The 24,037-nt window shown below is 38.8% G+C and overlaps 1 protein-coding gene and 1 pseudogene across 1 annotated transcript in view; one reads left to right on the forward strand and one right to left on the reverse strand.

Moving 5' to 3' along the window:
- The window catches only part of ADAMTSL1 (ADAMTS like 1), a 650,838-nt gene that overhangs the window by 440,362 nt on the left and 186,439 nt on the right, over positions 1 to 24,037 (reverse strand). The gene's annotated exons all lie outside the window — the stretch shown is intronic.
- On the forward strand, positions 4,952 to 5,096 carry LOC132769518 (U2 spliceosomal RNA; annotated as a pseudogene).

Genomic DNA, 24,037 nt, shown 5'->3' on the forward strand with positions numbered 1-24,037 from the left:
AAATTCAATTGGCTATATCTTTAATATTCACTGATATGAGGATCAAATAATCTCATAGTTAACTATGCTTAGAGGGAAGGGGTCACTTTAGAATTAAAATATGACAGCCTTCCCATCAAACACGATCTTTAGGATATATCATAAGAACAGTTATATACTTTCTGTTCTTAAGAATAAAGCTGGCCTACCCACAAAACAAACCTGGGTTTGACTCAGGGTGACCTACATTGTAGAATTATTGCAGTTTGATATCACTGTAACTATTGTGGCTATGGAATCCTGAGAGCTATAGTTTGCTGTTGCACAGCTTTCATGATTCCCTGCATTAATTCTACAGTGTAGATGCACCCTTAGCTATAGAACCTGCTACCCTCAGGAAAAAGTTAATTGTACAGGGGAATAAGTGTTTTTGAATTATAAGGATAACAAGTAATGGAGATAGTTCTGTGACGGACTATTTCATTAATGTCTGTACAACCGCTCATTTTTCTTCAGATAGTCAGATCTGAGAGAGAGGAGACCAACCTGCTTATCCGACTTGTACCAGTACTAACTGTATTGTATACTTTTGCACTGAAAATATTATAGTTTTACTTTTATATTACAAAAGGTATAAAATGGGAAAAAGTAAAACAGTGGAAGAAATAAGAGAAAGACTTAAGTTAATGAGATGTAAAACTGATAGGCCTCTTGCAAATTAACTCCATAAACAATAATGAGAAAGGTAAGCCACAAATGTAGACAAACTCCAGGTCAGTGCTGTACATTAGCATAACTTTGTACTCAGCAAAATTGGACAATATAATCTACCTCTTTAAAACTCTTGTAGGTATTCTATTTCCCAACACGTTAGACTAATATTCTCTTCTAACCCAACTGAGAATTGTTTAAGAAACAGGGATATAATTTGATATACCAATTCTGTCATGCCAGTTTCTCATCAGGAGGCACTCAAAAGAAAATACCTTTCTCATATCCGTTCTGTACCATAAATTACTATATATTATATCCAGCAGTTAACAGATATAGAAATCAGACTTATGGTGGCTGGTATTGTTGAGGATGGTTGTTAACCATTATGGCATACATTTATGCAAATTTAATACAGTAACACTTAGCTCTCTTGTCAGAGGGGTTAGTGGCAGAGTGTTTCTCATCCCACATATTGTATGATTCAGTCAACAAGTGCCCCAGGAACCAGGTAGGTAGAATACAAAAGCTTTTAAGTAGTTAACTCAGTTGAGGTCACCCACAAGGGTGAAGAGAGAAGCAAGAGGATGGTTGTCAGCTGGTACATGAGTTGTTCAACAAGTCAGTACTCCAGATAAGCAAAGTCAGCAAAAAGTAAAACACGGTTGAAAATTTCAGCTTGCCACGCTGCTAGTCATCAAGAGGGAAGTCTGAGGGAAGTAAAGCTCTCAGGGACAGGTACCTTGAAAGTACTTGAACTTGTGCTTGGCCAAATCCAGTTACTCACTCAGAAGTGACTGGGTGACTTGTAACTCCTGGAACCCTGGCTATGCTGTAGGTCCTAAAGATTATGGGAGATATAGCTGGAAACATGTGTGAGTGGAAACCAAAGTTGACAAAAAAAGGGGGCTTACTGAGTTGATGCAAACTGCCAGTGGCAACAGCCACACCCAACTTTGTTGCTAGTAATCTGGCCATCTTATTGTAGTTGATGGGCTGACAAGAGCTGTTGAGGCAGATTCTGCAAACTTGGAGTGTATGGTGAGATCCTTGATCACATATGATCCCCACAGGAAGATCATGAAGATATGCTGCATGAACAAATGAGTAGTTTTTATGGTGAAGAGCACATCAGAACAAGGAATAAAGGGTGACATTTTAACAAACAAATCCACCACTACCAGAATGGCAATGTAACCAAGTGATACGGGAAAATCTGTAATAAAGTACATGGAGATCATACTCTAGGCCCAGTAGAAGATGACACTGGTTTCAATAAGCCAAGCCTTCCTGGCTTATCCTTGACATGAGAATAGGTGCTCCATGTCCATGAAGTTAGAATAAAAGAGTTGTTTAGTAGTAAATCGAGGTCAGTCATGGGGTATCAAGCAGAATGAAGAGAGAAGCAAGAGGGCAATCCAGAAGTTGTTTAGCAAGTCAGTATTTCTGAAAATGAAGACAGCAAGAATTAAAGCTGTCAGTTCAAGAGTACTTCTAGTCCTCAAGAAAAAGAGCTAAAGGCAACAAAGTTACCAGGGAATGGCTGAAAGATTTATAGGCAGAAGTCTCCAGTCACCAGGTCCCTAAGTGTCTCCTACTAGGAGCAGCACAGGTTCTCCTTTGTTCTTCCTCACTTGATAAATTATGGTAATAGGTCTTCAGCATCTGTAGCTTCCTGCTGGGGAACAGGTCTCCCCTCTGCCTCAACCCCACCCTGGCTCCTCAGAGAGACCACCATTCTCAGGGGCTGAAGATTCCTGGCAATTTGCATTCTCTTCTCCTGAATTGTCCAATTCCAGGGGGCAAGTTATGACAACACAGCTCAAAAAGAAAATTACTGGCACATATCCTTAACCCTACTGAAATCAATTCCAGTCGTTCCAGCAGCTGCCAGGCTAATCAGAATCTATATAGCTCCATGTATTACCATGTTGCTCAGTCCAGTCAATTATTGTATAAGAACAGCACCAAGAAGCTTAAGAAAAAGCATTTTAATGAACTGTCTCCCCCACTTCTGAGTATCACTGCTTTTGTGGGGAAGTATCTGCTGACAAAATACATCCCTTGAAGGCTTAAAGAAAATGGCATGCAAAAATAGCAAATTAAAAAAAATCTAGATCAAAGAAATTTGGGTATGTTTTTTTTCCATAGGGTGTATGGATAAGAGATTTGGATAGGTTAAACATTTGCTCAGGGCTTTTCACAGCCAGATTGGAAAGATACAACTGAATAATATTTTGCAATGTAGTCTTGGAGAAACAAAGGATAGGTGTACATTTGGTCCTGTGGCTTGTGGCAAAGAGGCCACCCAGAAAGAAGAGAAAGTATTCAAGGCTCATCAAATGTACGTGAAAAATGTAAATGCAGACTATTAAAAAGCCACTCAAAAACAATGGGATAACCCTTTACCTTTGTAGGCAAGCATTCTGTTTAAAATACATTTGGGCCAAGATCAGAAGTAATTTGTTTACTTAATTTTTATTTCACACTAGGGACCAAGGTACCATTTCAAAAAGCTGAAATATTTATTCTGTGCGCCAGAGAAGTGTTTAAGGCAGGGGCTAGCAGGGCAGGGAGATGGAATCAAGCTTCCTTATAAACTTTTTTTTTCTTTACTGCAGATCTCAAAATTAGGAAATACCAGTGGGGCTAGTAATGTGACTAAAAGGCAGGTAGAGTTGGAATGCTTAAAAATAATGACTTAAAACACACATTGTCTTTTTATATACGTGAAAGATTTGTGAATGCCTTCTTAGTGCTGCATTTATGAAGAGTATTCAAGTTGCCATTATTAAGACAAGCAGGAATGCCCAGGAGGTAGAGAAATGCCAAAACAGATCGAGATGAGAATTGTTACCCCAAGGGCAAAATAATACTTTACCAATATATGTTGGTGCAATAAACTAGCAACTCTGACTTGGTGGACATATCTTTATAGTGGTTAAAATGTTGTGGCTGCTTTCACAAAATAATTGTGTGAATTTGGTCTCAATCACTCTCTCAGTTGCCCTCACAGCGTTACAATCCCCAGGACACCCTGAATGGAGGAACAAGTCAAAGATAAATGTGTAAAACCTTAACCCGTTAGTAGTGTAATTCTACCAATTTTTATTTAAAAGCAAATAGCACTGTTATGGGTCTGCTTGCAAACTACAGTGTATAACAACTATTTGTAATTTGAGCAAAGACAACCTATTCATACAACCATTAGTTGAGTGCAATAGTCAGTTATCCTATGGCATGTAGTAATTCCTAGATCTTAGTGCCTCTCCTTTGATCCGCAGAGCAAGAAGGAGAAAATCTCAAGGTGAAAGTGCTCCTTTGAAAATTGTGTGAGTGTATTCCTCATTTGCTGGAACTTGATATTTATCTGAATGCCAATTTTGAGCAACCTTTGTTAGTGCTTAAATATACCATGTTTAACAATATGGTCTGAGTATCCCTTATCCCCGGGAGCAGGAATCTTTTTAATTTTGGATTTTTTAATATGTTGGAATATCTGCATTTGCATATACAGTATGTACAAAATGAGATATCTTGGAATTGGGACAAAAATTTAAACTCAAAATGCATTTATGTTTTCTATATACATAGTTTCAAGTTAACATTGTACAATATTCTAAAAAAATGTGCATGGAACAAAGTTTGTTTATGCTGAACAATCAGAAAGCAAAGGTGTCACTATTTTAGGCACACATGTGGACAATTTTTAATTTTGGAGTATTTTAGATTTCAGAACTCCTAGAAGAGATGCTCATCCTATATTATCAAGGTATTGCCCTTTAACACCAGCCCTGTAATGTAAAATCAAAACCTCCCAGAGTTGGAAGGTATACCAAGGGGCCATCTAACTCAACTCCTTGTCAGTACAGACATAGGCCAGCTTTGCAAACCACAACATACAAATACAAATAAAAAATATTCAATTTTTATACAAATCAATTTTTAACTTGAAAAAATAGCAGTTGATCACTTTTCAACAAGTTGTCTTAACAAAATGCCTTATATCTAAAGATCAGGGGGTAAGGTCACAACCAGTAAATCAACAAGAAACAAGGATAAAAATGCAAAACATTTTTTTAAAGACAGCAAAATAAAACATTATGCAGAAAACAGCAATCAAAATAATCATGAAAAGTATGTCTCAAATGGTATTCTTCATATCAGTTGAAGATTTTTATAGGGTCAGACATGTTTATCAATAAAAGATCAGGGCTTCTTAATTTTTTCCACCGGTAATCCCTTTTGGCCCGAGAAATTTATACATTCTCTGCCTTTTGGCTAAGATCAAGTGTAGTATAAAAAACGTTTTTAAATCAGACATTCATTGATAACTAATCAGCATTTGCATAGCTTGCTAAACAGACTGATTTTCCTTTTTATGAATTACAGCTGAAGCATCCTCTGCAGAGTCCACTGTAAACGCTGCATAACAGATTTGTATAAATGTCTTGAGCACCCACTACATGATGTTCAGAAAACCTTTACTGTTGCAAAATTTTTCAAAGCCCCAACGCTGAGCAAAGGACCCACAATTTAAGAAGCAGTGACCTAGAACACTGCTACTCAAAGTTGTGGTTCATGGGGTCACCCAGTCCTTAAGCCATTGCCTGCTGTTACCCCGGTGAGTTGGTAATCATGACAAAAATGGCACCAGATCCTGGCACATGGGGGGGGGGGGGGGGGGATTGCCAGTCATCTATATAAGACAACTTGGGGGAAACTACCAAATTTCTCTGGCAATGTCAACCCAGCAGCATCTTAAAGGTATAATTATAACATGGAAAATTACATAGAAAAACAAATGTTTCATTACAAACCAACATAACTCGCTCTGATAAAAAAGCATTCTGCGGAATCAGGTCTATGCCAAAGCTCAAAGCAAAATTGTTTCATTGTTTGGCAAATACCTCCTCCCCTCCTTAGAGAATTAAATGCATAAATCCTTTGAAACAAGGTGCCAAATGAAATTTATCACGGTTTATAAGACAAATGGTAAGTCATCTCTCTCTCTTGGGTTGAGCTATTTACAACTGTATAATGCGAGGATGCCAGCTTTCATCACTACGTGCATTATTAATTTATCATTTCCCTTTATTTAGTTTAAGAGAAAGATAGGAGAGCTGACTTCAACACTTAATGTAACAATTGGCAGAAATATTCTTTGGGAGTGACCCACCAGGATTATACATTTTTCTGAATTACAGAGAAGCTGACATCGATCCAAACTAGCTCCTGTTGAGCTACTGCAGCCTTTCAATTAATCTCCCATAATTCATCACCGTTGAGGCAAAGGAAATCTCATTCAAAGATAACAATCTTGGATAAAAATTGAAACAATGACACAGTGATAAACATAAATATTTTCAATAATTATGCAAATTGATCATATTTATAAACAGAAAGTATGCTGAGGAAAGATTATAAGTGATGGAAACTGAATAACATTAAGGAATGAGATTGCAATGTTTCATAGTCTGATGTATTATAAATAGCAGGGGTAAATATCCTAAAGGACACCAGATCATATCTAATCTTAGAAACTAAGCAGGGTCAGTTCTGGTTAGTACTTGGATGGGTGATCACAAATGAATACCAAATGCCGCAGGTTATATTTCACAGGAAGGAACTGGCAAAACCATCTCCGAGGCCCTTTCTACACAGCAATATAATTCGGTTTCTGAATTCATATTATCTGCTTTGATCTGGATTATATGAGTCTACACTGCCATATAATCCAGTTCAAAGCAGGTAATATGGATTGTATAGCAGTATAGATGGGGCCTGAGTATTCCTTGCCTAAAGAAACTATGAATGTCATGATCATAAGTTGACAAGCTACCTGAAGGCACATATACACACATAAATGCCAGCAAGTGATTGTTGTACCTTAGCTAAAAGAGTTCCTTGATTACCGTAGAAATGTGTTCTGCACTTTCTTCTACCATAAAAAAGAAATGAGAGGAAGGCCAATGAAATAGTTAGACAGTTGGGCTTGATTTCTTCCATTCCTTGCCTATTCTGAGAAATCCACTGACCTACGTACTGGGAAATAGGTGACATCTGTGATTGTGCAATAACAGACTGAAAACATAACTCTGCACTAGATTGTCAGAAGTGGAGGATACGATAGCACTGTTTCCTTAGTACTCCGTGGCTACATTTATGGAAACATGGGAGTTGTACTTTTACATAGTCTTCTCTGCCAAAGAGTGTGGCACCAGAACTCTTTGACTGAGCAGACCTTGTAAAACTACAAGTCCCATGATTATGTAGCATTGAGCCATGGAAGTTAAAATGACATCAAACTGTATTCATTCTACAGTGTAGATGCAGGGTAGGCTGATGAAAATGGCTGCTCTCCACACTCCTTTTCCAAGAGTGCAAAAAAAGTAAGAGAACCCCATGAGAAGAGTTTAAAATGCTTCTAGAACATGGCCATACAGCCCGAAAAACTTACAACAACCCAGTTGAAATACCATTTCTACTTCCCTATGGTATCTGGTCTTTTCACCTTGCCTAATGGATAGACCATCCCTGCCTCTGTGCAGGTAAGATTATGAAAGAAATAAGCCACACGCTACTGTTTTGTTTTTGTTATTGTTATTTGGGCTGGCCTTCTGTGCTTTCTGTGTCTTCCATAGGTGACAGTTTATGAAGGCTGCATGTGCCTCCAAAGTGACTGAAGGATTAGACTGCTACAGGTAAAGGGATCCAGTTTTGTCTGGAGGATATTCTTACAATTAATCATAAAATATTTGGCGCGGCCTCATCAGCATCAGCAATGGGATATGAAGAGGAAAAAATTAAGGCCTTAGGCAGATGGAGGTCCAGCGCGTTTAAGAGTTACGTACGTCCAGTTTCATTATAGTTATTGTTATCATTGGTCACGTTGGGCTGGCACATAGATAGAGGGTCCTGGTGTGCGGACACAGTTTTGTCTTCTGGGCGGGAAGAGAAGCCCACAAGACTGCCTATGGCCAGCATTTGGGTCTCGCGTCCATCGCAACTGTCGAATGGAGAGGCGTAAGAGGCCTGCGTTGCGAAAGAGGCCTGTGTTGGGACGGTTTGTGTCCCCCCTTGTTGTTTGATTCCAGGAGCTTGCGACCTCCTGATGTGTTAGTGATCCACCTCGGTGGTAACGATTTGGGCCTGTTAATGGCAAAGGCGCTCTTTTTACAGGCGCGTGCTGATATGCGGAAGATTTGGCGGGCATGGCCCCGTGTCCGCATCACTTGGTTGGCCATTATACCACGTCGCAGGTGGTTGAGAGGAGGTGATGTGCGGAGGCTAGAGAGAGCCAGGAAACATGTGAATATGGCCATGCGAAGGTTCATGATCCGACAAAGGGGTCATTACATAGAGCACCCAGGCATCACACGAGACGACAAAAGGTTATACCGGGTTGATGGAGTAAAAGGGCTGGCGCATAGGAGAAGGGTCCTGGTGTGCGGACACAGTGTTGTCTTCTGGGCGGAAAGAGAGGCCCTTAAGACTACCTATGGCCAGCATTTGGGTCTCGCTTCCATCACGACGGTCGAATGGAGAGGCGTGAGAGGCCTGCGTTTGTACGGTTTGTGCCCCTTGTGCCAGGAGCGGACCACCTCCTGATGTTTTAGTTATCCACCTCGGTGGTAACGACTTGGGCTTGTTGACGGGGAAAGCACTCTTCCTACAAGCACGTGCAGATATCCAAAAGATTTGGTGGGCATGGCCCCGTGTGCACATTGCATGGTCGGCCATTATTCCACGTCGCAGGTGGTTGGGAGGAGGCGACGTGCGGAGGCTTGAGAGAGCCAGAAAGAGAGTAAACAGGGCCATGCGAATGGTTATGATTCGTCAGAGAGGCTATTACATTGAGCATGTAGCCATCACTCAAGAGAATGAGAGATTGTATCGAGTGGACGGAGTGCACCTTTCCGAATTGGGCAACCAACAGTTTTTAGCAGATTTACAGCAAGGTATCCAGGGGGTGTTGGAGGAATTGGTGGGGGATGGGGGCGAAATACACATTTGCCCCCAATCCGTGGCGTAGAATAGTTAGGGAAATCCTTTAGTCGGTGTGCACCTAAGGCACCCCCTTAAGGGGTGATAGGCCATTAAGTTAAACACTCACCTACTGTTTAGTTAAAAGGTTAAGTGAAGTCAAATGGCCATGAAATGAGAGGAGTCAGGCTGCAAGATCTTTAGAAGAGACTCCTCACTCATTTCCCTTGCTTGGTGGTCCGGGGTTATTACCAGGAAACCCAGGTGCTTCGCCCGAAAATTGTTGTCTTAAGATTGGGTAGTGATTCTACCTGGGTTTGTTATACCAGTTCCCGACACCCCTTTGAGTTAGGTTAAGCACTTAAATAGGTAACGTTAAATAAAAGTTGCCCAATTTGAACCCATTGACTTGGTTGTTGTGTCTTTATTCATGAGTCTTTACTTCGGGGGTTGGCAGACAATGTGCTTTCTGTGTCTTCCATAGGTGACAGTGTATGAAGGCTGCATGTGCCTCCAAAGTGACTGAAGGATTAGACTGCTACAGGTAAAGGGATCCAGTTTTGTCTGGAGGATATTCTTACAATTAATCATAAAATATTTTAAGTATTCTCCATGAAACTCAAGGCTCTGAAGATGTAAACACACTGAGAAAATCCTGCTAAGAAGATTGAAAGAACCCACAAATGGAGCAAAATTCAGTGTTTCATATGGTGATACCCAGTACAAGAGCTAACTCAAATACTAAGAGCTCCATTTTATTGTTTGAAAGATTTGAAAATACACTGGAAATGTATATGGTTGGCTATCTAAGACAGAAGGAAGGCTGATGAGAAAGAACAGGCACCAGGCTATCATGTTGTAGGAAGACGATGTTGCTTGTAAAATCTTATAATATATTAACTTTGGTTTCAGCTTTGGAAAAATTGGTTTTTGCCTCCAGCTCCTGAATTTACAACAGCTGAGTTGTAGAAACATCCAAACCTTTTAGACTCATTGAAATTGCAATATTTTTTTTTAAAAAAAATCAACAGTCTCAGAAGATCAGATTTCACATCAATATTTTGGTGGGCTTCTAGCCAAAGCCTTATCAAAAAAAAAAACAAAACAAAACATCACTGGCTAGACTGTTACATGCTACATTTTAGGAACCACACGCTCCTTTCTGTCTCCACAAAATAATATAATACATCTATACTGAGATAACATATCTACCCTTTATTTAATCTTCTAATACTGTCGTTTTATTGCTCTACACAGTGTTAAAGGTTTCTGACAGGTACCTGTTCTAATAAAGAGACATCTAAATTGACTACTAAGGAAACACAATGTTAGACAATTTTGTGCTCATGAACAGTTTATGTAACTGAAAAATCTTGCATCAACTTGTTATATTTGGCCATATGTCAGATATCTTAAATGCCTACAACTCTCTACTAATTAAGATCTGCCTCCATACATTTCTTTCATTCCATTGATCTTTGGAGGTCACAGTCATCTATCCATATAATACATGGGCTCTCAACAGTTTTTTTTTCTGTTGCAAAGTTTGTACTTTCATTCAGTTCATAATTACACTTTACAATCACAAGACAGCAAGTCACTATTTCAAAATGATATATTTAAAGTTGTACTGTGGGTTTCCAAATTAATACAGTGCTGGAATGGCACATTTCAAATAGTAAAATTATTTCAGCTGTCTGGAAAACAATAGTCAGGGCTATTCCTATTTACAGACATAATAAATAGTTAATGAAAACGCGTTAACAATCCTCTTTAAAAACAACGACACCTCCCAATATGTTTTGTTCCTCGTTCCTCAGAATTACTTTTGTTCTTGTTTTAGCAATTTCACTGACATTTCCATTAAATGTGATAATAAGCATGATAGCTCTGTCTGCCCCCATCATAATGCAGATGTTGAACAAATCTTCTGTACTTTCTACCTGTAGGCTCACACATTTCAGCATGGCTCAATCACAGTAGTCATGTAGCAGAGGTCAAGCCAAATGCAGAAGCCACCAAAGTGGGAACTATTTAACATGCAGATAATCACAGAATTTCAGAGGGAAAACATCCAGTAATTTCTGTGCACACATCTGAATTCATATCTATGTACATTTTCCTTGTTTCTCTCTCGATTTTTCTGCATCATATCTATCAATTTATGCATCCATGCATTCAAAAGTTTGTATGGCTCCCTCCAGCCCAGTATGTCCTTTCTCCCAATTTTATATGTATCTGCTTCCTCTGTAAAAAAACAAAAACAAAAAAAACAACCTCTAGAACATGGCCATATAGCCTGAAAAAACCTACAACAACCCAGTGATTCCGGCCATGAAAGCCTTCGACAATACAAAAATCTCTTCTTTCAGCCAGTGCCCCATCATCTTAAAATCTACAATTTCTTGCCTTATTTTATTCCTATCCATTTTTCTCCATCTCTTCCTTTCTTCTATGTTGTTATTGTTTTGTGTCTTGAAGTGGATCCTGACTTTGCCTTCAACTTACTTCAGCGGCAGCATGAATTCAAAGTGGAAAAAGTACAGTCAGTTAATTCAGAAGTTGGGGGGTGGGGGGTGGGAAGAGGACGGGATGCAATTCTGTCCTTTCCGTAGACTTGAGCCCTTTAGTTAATCTGGCTCTTTTTGTTTGATCCAGTATCTGTAATGGCAAGGGCACAACTATCACAGATTCCCATCCGAAAAGGGACCATATGGCAGCCGATCACAGGTCCTCCTCCCCTATTCGGTAGCACAGTTGAATCTCAGGAGGCAAGCAAAAATGGATATGGGAGGCTTCCGGTATGTGGCAAGCAGAAACGGACAGCGATTCACCTGAAATTCACAAGCCTACTTCCCAGTAATCTCAGTCAGAAATAAATGTCTGCAGCCTCCCCTAAGTTTGTGTGTTTTCCCTCATTAATAATGTTTGTAATCTAGACCATTCTCTGATGTCAGTTGGCCACATGTATCCTAATTTTCATCTGTAAAATACTGGAGAATTTGCTAGCAAAAAATGGAAATTTGCAAAAGACTAAGTAAGACAAGACTTCTTTGTAATCGTTAAAGTATGTGTCATCTTGATTTGGTTTGATATAACATTTCTATAAAAAAAAACATTTTGCTATTGGTATTAACTGACAAAAATAACTCTTTGGTATTTTCATGCAGGATTTATAGCTCATGATAATTTTATTCATCTATTTATTTATTGGATAGGTTGACTGTCAAAGATGATAAAAAGTCTAAATATGTTGAACATACCTAGTTTAAATATATGCCATTCAAAAGTGACGAGAGGCATTATCCATACTTCAGTATTCATCCCCCAACATTAATGTCAGCAGAAAAGCAGATCTAACCCTCAAATGTTATAATAACAAAAACCCATGGCAAAGCATGCAGCTATTTTAAAACTTTATTTATCATAAAGACAGGAATATGGAAGCTAAGAGCCTTATATTCTTTTTTCTAAAGGCTGTGATCTTATGTTTGATTCAAATATTCACTGGCTGGAGTAATAGTACAAGGCCTGGTATGACTGAAATTTGCCAAAACATGCAAAGGGATGCTCACACTTTCCATATTTCATGGGGGTCTCTGCCCAACATTTTCCTTATAGAAGGCCACCCATGTGAGGGGCTGCATACATGAAACTAATCTCGTGTCAAAGCAAAAAAATGTACCAAGCAAGCAACTAACTCTAGGATAACAGTGTTTGGAAGGAAGCAGTTCTACATAATTATGAGCAGAAATTCACCATTTTCACCATTTTAAAGAATTCAACCACTGCCTATTCATTTTTCTTATTTCGAGAAGGACAGCCTTGTGAGTCTGCTGCAATGCAAACAGCAAATAGAATATGGCACCTTTAAGTCTAACACATTTATTATGGAATACATTTTCATGAGTTAGAGTCAACCTCATTAGATAAAAATAATGTTATCTAAAGTGAGCAAATTATATATAAAGTCACCTTTCTGTAGTCGCAGATGACATATCCACAAATTCATTCTTCCACAGGTTGTAATTTATCCAAAAGAAAATTCCAAAAAGCAAATTTGTCATTTTATGTAAGGGATACTATTGTATATAGTGAGACTTGAATGGCCATGGATTTTGATATTGATGGGAGGCCCAGGAACCTCCACTGTACATATCCTGGTACAGGTAGGAAGAAAAAAATATGGCAGTGTATCTTTGTATTGTTATTTATTCGTAGCGTCACTTCCAGCTCTTCGTGACCTCATGGAACAGCCCACGCCAGAGTTCCCTGTTGACCGTTGCCACCCCCAGTTCCTTCAAGGTCACTTCAAGCCAGTCACTTCAAGGATACTATCCATCCATCTTGTCCTTGGTTGGCCCCTCTTCCTTTTTCCTTCAATTTCCCCCAGCAACATTACCTTCTCCAAGCTTTCCTATGTGGCCAAATTACTTCATCTTCGTATGCCCTTGTGTATATATAATTTTATTTGCTAGCTCTGTATAAAATTAAGCAATGGTTTAGAAATTTTTCTAGCAGCTATGTTAGCAAATAATTGTTTTTAAATTGAGCTGATTTGATGTTTTGGTTTTAGTGTAACTGTTTATTTTATTATATATATATAAGCTTATACCATTGAATTGTTGGCTATCTATAAGGGCGACCTGAGTCCCCTTCAGGGTGAGAAGAGCAGGATATAAATGCAGTAAATAAATAAATTAATAAATGTTTTCACCGCTTAACTCCAAAGGAAGCAGAACCGATCAAATCTGGATTGATGTAGTAAGTGGTGTGCCAGCCCACATTGGATTAGGATCCCTTGCATTTGTAGTTTGCATTGCCACATAACGGATCTCCTGAAACAAACTGAGGGACCAGAGGAAGAGTTGTAACTGCCTTCACCCATACATGGTTATGATCTCCCTGCCGACCAGACTGCTCAGTGTGAAGAGGCAGAGGTGGAAGGTCAAGGGCAGCCAGATATACAATTGATGAACATCTGCACATGGCTATCCTTGAGGTTCAATCCAAAACACAAATCAAGCTGAACTCAAGCTACCTAGCACCTTATTTTTTGTTCATAATCTAAACTCATTTTATAGTTGGGATCTTTTCTGTGAATCAGTCCATGGTTAGGGAGGAGTATATATTGTGGTTTGAGTTCCCGGCTTAAGATATGGACCTGAATCATCCCAGTTTTCATTGGCTATCTCTGAATGAGTAACTATCTCTTGGTTTAGCCTATCACATCTGAGTTTTATGAAAATGGGGAAAATAGGGATGAGTTACTTGAAAGAAAAGCATGATGTAAATATAAAACCAGGTTATGGTAAAAAAAAAATCTGCTGTTGATGCCAGCAAGGAAATTTGATTTAGACTCTATACCCTTAGGTATGCAGGACAAAATCCCATCAGCTTTTTTTGCCACCACACAACATAGTTGGCTCATGTTTAACTTGTTGTCCACGAGGACTCCAAAATCTTTTTCACACATTCTACTCTTGAGTGGTTTGATATCTCCTATTAGCCACCCCCCTCTCTTAGACCCATACCTGCTCATTAAACTGTAAGCGTAACCTGTCTTTTAATCTGTTTTATTATAACATGTTTTTAATCTGCTTTTATATCTGACATATTTGGGAACTGTATTCCCTTTCCCTGGGCACCTGTGCCATATTCTATGTTGTGCTGGTCATAGACCATAATAAATCATTGAGTTGAGTACTGCTCTTGAGCCAGGTTTCCCCCATTCTGTATCTTTGCATTTCATTTTTTTCTGCCTAAGTGGAGTATTTTGCATTTCTCTCTGTTGAACTTCATTTTGTTAGTTTTTGCCCATCTCTCTAATCTGTTAAGGTCGGTTTGAATTCTGCTCCTTGTCTTCTGGGGTATTACCTATTCCTCTAAATTTGGTGTCATCTGCAAACTTGATAATCATGCCTTCTAAGCATTGGTGAGCACCCTTTGGGTTCATTCACTTAACCAATTACAGTTCCACCTAACCATAGTTTTGCCTAGCCCACATTTGACTAGTTTGTTTGCCACAAGGCCAAGGGGGACCTTGTCAAAGGCCTTACTGAAATCCAGATACGCTACATGCATGGCATTCCCTGCATTACCCAGCTTGTAACTATCAGAAAAAAAGAGATCAGATTAGTCTGACATTACTTGTTTTTGATAAATCCGTGTTGATTATTAGCGATGACTGCATTTGTTTCTAAGTGTTTGCTGATCACTTCCTTAACAATCTTTTCCAGAATCTTGCCTGGTATCGACATGAGGCTGACCAGACGGTAATTGTTTGGTTCATCCTTTTTTCCCCCTTCTTGAAGATAGGGACCACATTTGCCTTCCTTCAATCTGCTTTGCAGATTGTTTTGACTGCATAGTGTGGTGTTCTGATATAGCCAACATAATGACATTGCCAGATGAGTGCTTTGTTTGCTCCACATATTGTAGTTCTGTTTGAACAGAGGAAATGAATTATGTGTCTTGAGCACATACATACACATAGAGAGTGAACAATAAGAAGCCATGAATTATAAACCTACAATTTTATCTCAGTATCCCGCTGACTTCATAACCCACAAATGTGAAAAGCTCAAGCTAATTTACAAAATCCCAGGATGTTTTTTTACTAACCCATAGGTTACTGGGTTTATTCTATTCTGACACTGCATACATCCAGCACTCCTCCACTATAGCTCCTGAACTATCTGCTCTGAGTTCATTATGTATGTGCTATGAAATAAATTATACTCCAAAATGCCAGAGACCTACTAATGTCCAAGTTTATGCATGTTCTAGAAGCAGGAACTTTAATACTCAACTATTAAATTCCTTCAAATGAGGATGAGTAATAGCCTCCGTTTTCTCCCTGATGTGGAGAAAAAAAGTATGTCTGCACACTTCTTGCTGGCATTCATACATCCCAAAACGTATATTATACATCAATGTGTTGTTTTGGTTTTTTGCACAAAAGCCCTGTTCTCAGATAGCCATCTGTGGGTTGTGTTTACTATAATTATTTTCTATATAAAAACAGTTAACTTGCACAATGTAATTATGTGTTATTTTTAATGCAAAATTGCTAGATTATAACATTTGTATAGTTGAAGATTGCTGATGGTTGCACATTATATTTGCATTAAATGCTTGTTTCACAATTTTTGGTGCAAGGTTTTAATTCTGCAATATTTTGTGCAAAATTGAGGGGGTTTACAGTATGCTATTTTGTGTATGATGTTTGTTGTGCAATATTTCTTGTATTTTTACAGCAAATAGCAACTGTGTACATACAGCAACCTCCTATAAAAATGTGTGGAATGAAAGTTTTGTGTGCAAATCCACGCAATGATCACAATAAACCACATGTAATTCTACACAGAATAACTTTTAATAGAACTTCATAATGTGTTAAAAATAGATTTTTTTTTGCAAATTCTTGCCACTGTATTGTATTATCCCTCAACCAGGAAATGAGTAACAATGAATGTTTCCATCACTATCAAGAAGTGACAGAAGCTCACCCTGTGCAGGCAGCCTTTTAATACCTGTGTGAAGCAAACATTAACTTATCTTAGTTTACCTGGTAGAGCAACAGCAAACTATTTATTAATCTAATAATTATACACAAATCCCCCAATCATTGATAGGCCAATTGTTCCCTAAGTTATTTATCTTCAAACATTATAGACCAATAACGAAATACAACATTCAAAAATTGACATTTCTGAATACATTTTTGCATTGCAAGTTCTTAATTAAATTCAGGAGAAATGTATTTCCAATCTCAGAATAATGATGCTATTGTAGTCTGGTAATCATCAGACAATTTTTTCTGAATGGGCTTCAAAATGAGGAGTATGTGAGGCATTGGAGGAAGTTTCAGGCAGATAAGGCTGATGGTTTGGATTCTTTAGCTTGTTCCCAGGCAACAGGGAGAAATGAAAGTACCAGTTCCCTAGAGAAATGGCTTGGGAAGATGAGGAATTTCCTAGGGAGAATAGATTAAACCTAATAATGTAGGGTGTGAAAAGCCAGCAAATCAGATTTTCTCAGAGGGTTCGAGATAAAACCCAGAGATTTAGATGAGTGAGGAATGATGTCATGGGTGGCTTGGAGGGCTTAAATTAAGTGATTTGCTTTCGGGCCTTTCAGAGGAGACAACGTTGCTAAAGGAGATCATCTCCTGTTTATGATTCCAAGTTCATGGTTCATGTATTGTCAAGATTCCTGTTTCATGTTCCTGTTAGACCTATGTATCTTTAGAGAATTTACCTTGGATAAGTTCCTGTTTTCATGTTCCTTTGGATTAATTCTGTGGTTTTGGATTCCTTGGCTTTGTGTCCCCTGGAATTTTGTATTACTCCTATTGAACTTTAGCTTCTTTTGAGATTTGCATTTTCTATTCTACTGATGCTTTTGGATTTGCTCTTTTCCCTTTTTATATATTTTCTTTAATGAACATTATTTTATTGGATTACTGGACTGGTATGGTGTTGGGTGAAAGGGTGTTCCAGTGGTAGAGTGCAACAGATGCCAGATAAGTAGAATATCCATCATTATCTTCTATAGTTGTTTATAGTATATAGTATTGCTATTTATTGCCAGCCTAGAACTTAATTTCTTCAGTCCATCAGAAGAAAGCAATATGAAATTGAATCCAGGCAAGACAGAGGTACTCCTGGTCAGTCGTAAGGCCGAACAGGGCATAGGGTTACAGCCTGTGTTGGACGGGGTTACACTCCCCCTGAAGACGCAGGTTCGCAGCTTGGGTGTGATCCTGGACTCATCGCTGAGCCTGGAACCCCAGGTTTCGGCAGTGACCAGGGGAGCATGCGTACAATTAAAACTTGTGCACCAGCTGCGCCCGTACCTTGGGAAGTGTGACTTGGCCACGGTAGTCCACGCGCTGGTTACATCCCGTATAGATTACTGCAACGCTCTCTACGTGGTGTTGCCTATGAAGACTGCTCGGAAGCTACAAATGGTCCAACGATCGGCAGTCAGGTTGTTAACAGGAGCGGCACTCAGGGAGCACACCACTCCTCTGTTGCGCCAGCTCCACTGGCTGCCAATCTGCTACTGGGCACAATTCAAAGTGCTGGCTTTAAAGCCCTAAACGGTTCTGGCTCGACCTATCTGTCCGAACGCATCGCCACCTATGAACCAGTTAGAACATTAAGATCATCCTGGGAGGCCCTGCTCTTGATCCCGCCAGCCTCACAAGCACGGCTGGCAGGGACGAGAGACAGGGTCTTCTCAGTGGTGGCCCTTCGGCTGTGGAATGCCCTTCCCGCAGATATTAGATCGGCCCCCTCCCTGTTGGTGTTCAGGAGAAGAGTGAAGACCTGGCTCTTTGAACAGGCGTTTAATTAAGCAGTGCAATTAATTGAGTGATCATGGAACATGGAATAATGGACAAGGAGATCGGATTATGACTTTGCTGATGAGACGTGATGGATTAGTTATATGGATGTATTGCTGTTATATTGATGTATTGATGTATTGTTATATTGATGTAGTGGCTTTGGTTACTGTTTTAAATGCTAATGTTGTGCACTTTGTATACTGATTGGTTGTAAATCGCTCTGAGTCGCCTACGGGCTGAGAGAGAGCAGTATACAAATGAAGTAAATAAATAATAAATAAATAAATATGTAGGCATGTACAAACCATCATGGTCCTTCTCTTTGCAAGATAATATTTTGCATTCCTGGCACAGATGGAGGAATAATTTATTTGGCAGAAGAATTGGCCACTATAATGAAGACATAATGTTTTCAATAAACACAAAAAGGTAAAGGTTCCACTGCACGAAGGATTCACAAACTGAAGCAATGTTGGACCAATTTCGGTAGCTTAATAGGGTGCTAACAGGTTTTTCACGTTTTATACCGTTGCTTTATGGTCGGTAAAGGTAAAGGTTTCCCCAACTGTGTACAAAACTCCAAGGATTCAGACTCAGCAATAGAGTCTGAGACTTGCTTTATCAAGAGTAAATCCCACCAATCTAAATAAGGATTCACTGTTTATGAAGAGTGCTTAAGGATTTTGATCTTATTTATACGCCCTAGAAAGAAGCAGTCACAACATATGAGAAAACCTGGAAGCCAGATTTTAACAGAGGAAATACTTATTAGTTTGGACTTATTACGGACATAGAAGTGATTGAGCTTCTACACTGCTACAAAGTAACAGGAATTGATGTGCAGATGGCAGGCATGTGTTACTTGATTATTTACAGTTTGTGCTCAATTTCTAAACATTTGCAACACAAACAACATGAGTTTTGTGGTACCTTAAAGAACAACAAATTTTGTTAAGGAGTAAGCTTTTTCAGACACTATCCACTTTAGCACTTCATGAAATCTTTATATTTATTTATTTATTTTATTTATTTATAACTCACTTTTCTCCCCACAGGGACTTGTATGCCTGTGCATTCAGGTTGCCTGTTAAATCATAGCAACCCCATTTTCATAAGGTCTTCTTAGGCAAGGAATACTCAGGTGGTTTAGCCAATTCTTCTTGCTGAAATATACTGAATATACTCATGTATAAGTCAACCTTATGTATAAATCAAGGGCAGATTTATGAACCAAAATTATGGATTTTTATATGACATTGATATGGTGAAGGTCATTATATGGAAGAGAGAAAGTGTCAGCACTACCAGTTCCATTTTCCTGCGTAAGCATTCAAAAAAGTCAGATATGGTGCTGGGGTGGGAAGAGTGAAGGGGTCAGTGATTCTTTCAGCTTCTCTCAGGATAGACTAAGCTCTCACCTTTTGCCGCTCTAGTCTGAGAAGGGAATTGTTCTTTATATATATATAAGAATTAAGCACAGAACTTACACTGCACCAGTTTTTTTTTGGGGGGGGGGTCACTTTTATTAAATTGTCTACGTTTATACATAAGTGTATACAATCACCAACAGCCCCTGGTATTCATTGGTGCTCTCTCATCCAAGCACTAATGAGGGCTAGTGCTGCTTTACTTCTTTAGGTAATAGCACAAGACTGTGTTTTTATTTCTAATTCTGTATCAGAAAAGTGTTGTCAAAATGGTGCTTAGAAAGGCACATTCACATTTGATGACAAAAGGGTTTGTTTGGTGGTTCAAAAGAACAACCACAGGTCTGTAAATGCCTCAAGACTCTCTGATTGTTGTAGAGAGTTATGATAAAGGAATCAAATATGATGATTCACTCTAAAAATCTTGTTGCTTACTATGGGAAAAAGTGCAATTGCTGTCATGAAGCATTCTAAAGAATTACCAAAACTTTGGGGTCTATAAATATAAAAGATGATATTTCAGGCAACAGGTGGTTTACTTGAAGAGAAACATTACATAGGATGAGCAGGGGTGGGGTTAACAATTTAACTGCTAGTTTCACATTTGGCAATATGTGTGACAGATGCTTAAATATCCTCCCACAACAGATGTCATCAGTGGAAAACAGAACCCCTGAACAAAAAAATGGCTGTGTTGTCATTTGCCTACATCTACATAGATTCAGAATCTTGCATTATCATGCCTTATGCACATGTTTCCTATGGTAGAAGAACTGATAGTTCTTCATAGGACATAAAGTCCTGAAGCAACATGTTAGAATAAACTTTTAAAAAGCACACATACATATTTTCTTCTACTTTTAAGGATGATTTAAAATGTAGAAATAATATCACCCAAAAGGGTAATATGATATTACCCAAGAGTGTAACCCAAAGCATAACAGTAGCCTGAAGCAGTACATTATGCCTTCTATTATCTGTTTCTTAAATGAGTCAGAAAGACGGTAAAGGTCTGCATGCATATCTGTTGGGGAGGGGAGATGGAAAACGATGACCTCATGCAGTAAAATCATACATTACCATGTCTGGAAATGTCTGAAGTTTTCAGGGCATCACTGGTTTCTTACAGTTCTATACAGATGAAGCTGTGGAACAGAAAACAAATTGCTCTCCCAGTCTTATCTCACTTATACTCTTCAGCTCTATTCAGTCATCCTTTATCCATAGAAGGGAATAGAGACACACACTGTATGTTCTCCCTCAATTTCCAACCTCCCCATGTTTACTAGCAAAGAGAGGAAGGATATCTTTTTTCATTCACAAAGTTTCCCATCTCAATATGTACAGTGAGGGAGGTGGTGAAACACCAATGAGTTTGCCTCATTACTTCGGAGAGTTATTCTGGCTTGGTGCAGTTCTTCGAGGCTGGCGAATTATTTAGTGGTTGACTCTGAAAGGTCCTCAGAGCCAGGCACTGTGCACAGGGTGACCTAGAAAATTACCTGGAAAACTTGCAGAGTATCCCACCCAAAATGGTGAGTTCAGAGAACCTTTCACACCCAAATTCTGATAAAGCAGGCAACTGGACAGAACAAGGCATTTACAAAGCGTCCTGATCAGTACATAGCATTTGCTTGTTTGTATAGAGATATACAGATTCATCTCAGCTTTTAGAAAGGAAGGAAATCATGTCACAATGAAGGGAAAGCATTCAGGATTTTCTTCTTCTTCTTCAAGTATTGGGAGGGTTTAGGCCAGTGGTTCTCAACCTGGGGGTTCCCAGGTGTTTTGGCCTACAACTCCCAGAAATCCTAGCCAGTTTACCAGCTGTTAGGATTTCTGGGAGTTGAAGGCCAAAACATCTGAGGACTCATAGGTTGAGAACCACTGGTTTAGGCTATCACTTGAGGACAATTCAAGGGATTGGACATCCTGGCTAATCTGAGCTCCTAATTATATAGCGTTGTAATGACATTGCCTATATGCATTTACCCTATATACTCATTAATAAGTCTAGAAAGTGTAGTAAAAAATTAGCCCAAAAAACCTGCAGCAACCTACCCACAGTACTGTGAATTAAAAAAAGGGAACCAACCCCTTCTTTGAGTAGAGTGGTAAAAGGCAATAAATTTTTCCATCCCAGGATAATCTGAAAAAAGCACTGACCCCTACTAATGTTTCTGCCATGTTGCTCCTTCAGGCCTTTTGTCTAGATGACAGGTGATTTCCTCCATAATTTTGGTCCAAAACGTATTTTCAACTTATACATGAGGTACATTTATTTACAGGATAAGCCACAATGTACATTTTAATTCATGGACACTATTACCAAACACCTCAAAAGGGCCTTCTTCCCTTCCCACTCTTGGATTGTACATGTTTCCCTCCAATTGTTCACTGCTATTTTCAATTTCCATTTTCTAATCTAAAAATTAAGCCTTTTAAAAAAAGGAGTAGGAGCAAATAAAATATACCTAGTACATCTTTCATGTATCATTTAAACCACATATTAACTAAAAGTAAAATAGAGTACACTGAGATATAGAGATTAGCTGTGTAGCTGCTGCAATCAGTCCTAGATAACTTTTGTTGTTGAGAAGAATTTATAGCTGGTTTTAAGAGGAATTATTGGAAATGAAACTATTGGTGTTACTATAATTAGAGCAAAGGTAGTGAAAGATTTCAGGGAAATCCAAACATATGAAGCTTAGAGCCCTATACCTGTGGCACTGTGGGTCAAAGAAGCTCCTATAAGTACTGTACCCTTACAATACCATCTAGGAAGATTTCCACTGTATCAATAGGCAGGACTGTTGCACAGAAACATTTTGAACAGGAATCCTATCATGTCTCATTCTAACTATGAGAATAAGAAGCTGCAAGTATCCTCTCTCACACAAGATAGAAACATGCGGTTTGCTCACCTAAAGAGCGTTGAACTGCATTATATCGCTGTGCAGATGGAGCCTCTGTCTCATTTAGAATTAGCAATTTAATTAGATTTCGTCATATCCTTAGGTTGACCATACCCATGGGGTAAAATGCCCCCACTGTTATCACACCATTGTTATCACAATTTGGTTCTCATTCAAATCATGTTTAAACTTGTTGCCATGTCTGTTTCAAAAATTGCAGCAGAAATCTCTGATTTGAGACATAATGCTCACTCTAAAAACCACTTATTGGAGACAATATACTCATTGTACTTTTGCTATTCTTTGCTCTTAGAAATCGGACATTGTTGTCAGAATAGCTGAATCAGAATGGTGATAAATAGAATCTTGGAAAAACTTATTCTTTCCACTTTAACGAAGGTGATATTGAGATCCCTTGTAAAAACACATAATAGGAGCTCATTTGCGATTTTTGTATAATGCGGTTGAAGAGCTTGTGGCTCCACAATCTCAGGGTCTGAGAAATGAAGCTGATCATCTAGATTCATTTCATTTTGCTGTGGTTTTTAAACCTATTTGAGAAAGAGGAAAGATATGTGATGCCATAGATTCTTTTGCACTTACCAGTAACTTTTGGCACCACCATCACTGGTTGTTTCATTCTGAGATTACTACAGTCTTCTTGTCCCTAATCTTCTGCTTCCACCAAAGATATAATAATAATAATAATAATAATAATAATAATAATAATAATAATAATAAATGTGCCACAGTAGCATTAAAGAACGGGAAAATTACTCATAGTGGGGGCATAGAGATGTCAAACGGACAAACCATAAAATGAAATCAGCCTGAGGCCTATAAATATCTGGGCATACTACAGTTGGACAATATCAAGCATGGGCATGTGAAAAAGGTGATCAGCAAAGAATAAATCCAAAGAGTCAGAAAGGTTTTGAAGAGCAAATTAAATGGCGGAAATACAATCAAGGCTATCAACACCTGGGCCATCCCCATCATTAGATACACTGCTGAGATTGTGAACTGGACACAAGCAGAGCTGGATGATCTGGACACAAAAACAAAAAAAACCTGATGACAATCCACTACTGATTACACTCGTATAGTGATGTTGACAGACTTTACCTGCCCAGAAAATCAGGAGACAGAGGGCTTCTGCAAGTGAAACAAGCGGTAGATTATGTGAAAGGCAGTCAAGAACCAACATTGAGGGAAGTCAGTAGTAGTAAACTGCTTCAAATGCAAAAGACAAAGAGTGAATACTGTAAAAACACAATCCAGAGCAGAAGAGAAAACTGGTGAAAGAAGGCTCTCCATGGACAGTTCCTGGGAAAAATTAAGAGCCAAATTAATAAAGACAAAACATGGCTGTGGCTCACAAATGGAACTTTGAAAAAGCCCAAGAACAAGCCATTAGAACAGGTGCCATTAAAGCCAGAATTGAAAAGTTGACAACACATTCCAAGTGTAGGCTCTGCAAGGAAGCAGATGAAACTATAGATCACATCCTCGGCTGCTGCAAGAAGATTGCACAGATGGACTACAAATATCTGGGCATACTACCATTGCTCAGATGATTCATTGGAATGTTGGACAAATACCATCTGCCTGTGACAAAGAACTGGTGGGATCACAAGCCAGAAAAAGTTACAGAAAATGAACAC

Source organism: Anolis sagrei, chromosome 2, assembly GCF_037176765.1.
Source record: "Anolis sagrei isolate rAnoSag1 chromosome 2, rAnoSag1.mat, whole genome shotgun sequence".
In the NCBI taxonomy this organism is placed as follows: domain Eukaryota; kingdom Metazoa; phylum Chordata; class Lepidosauria; order Squamata; family Dactyloidae; genus Anolis; species Anolis sagrei.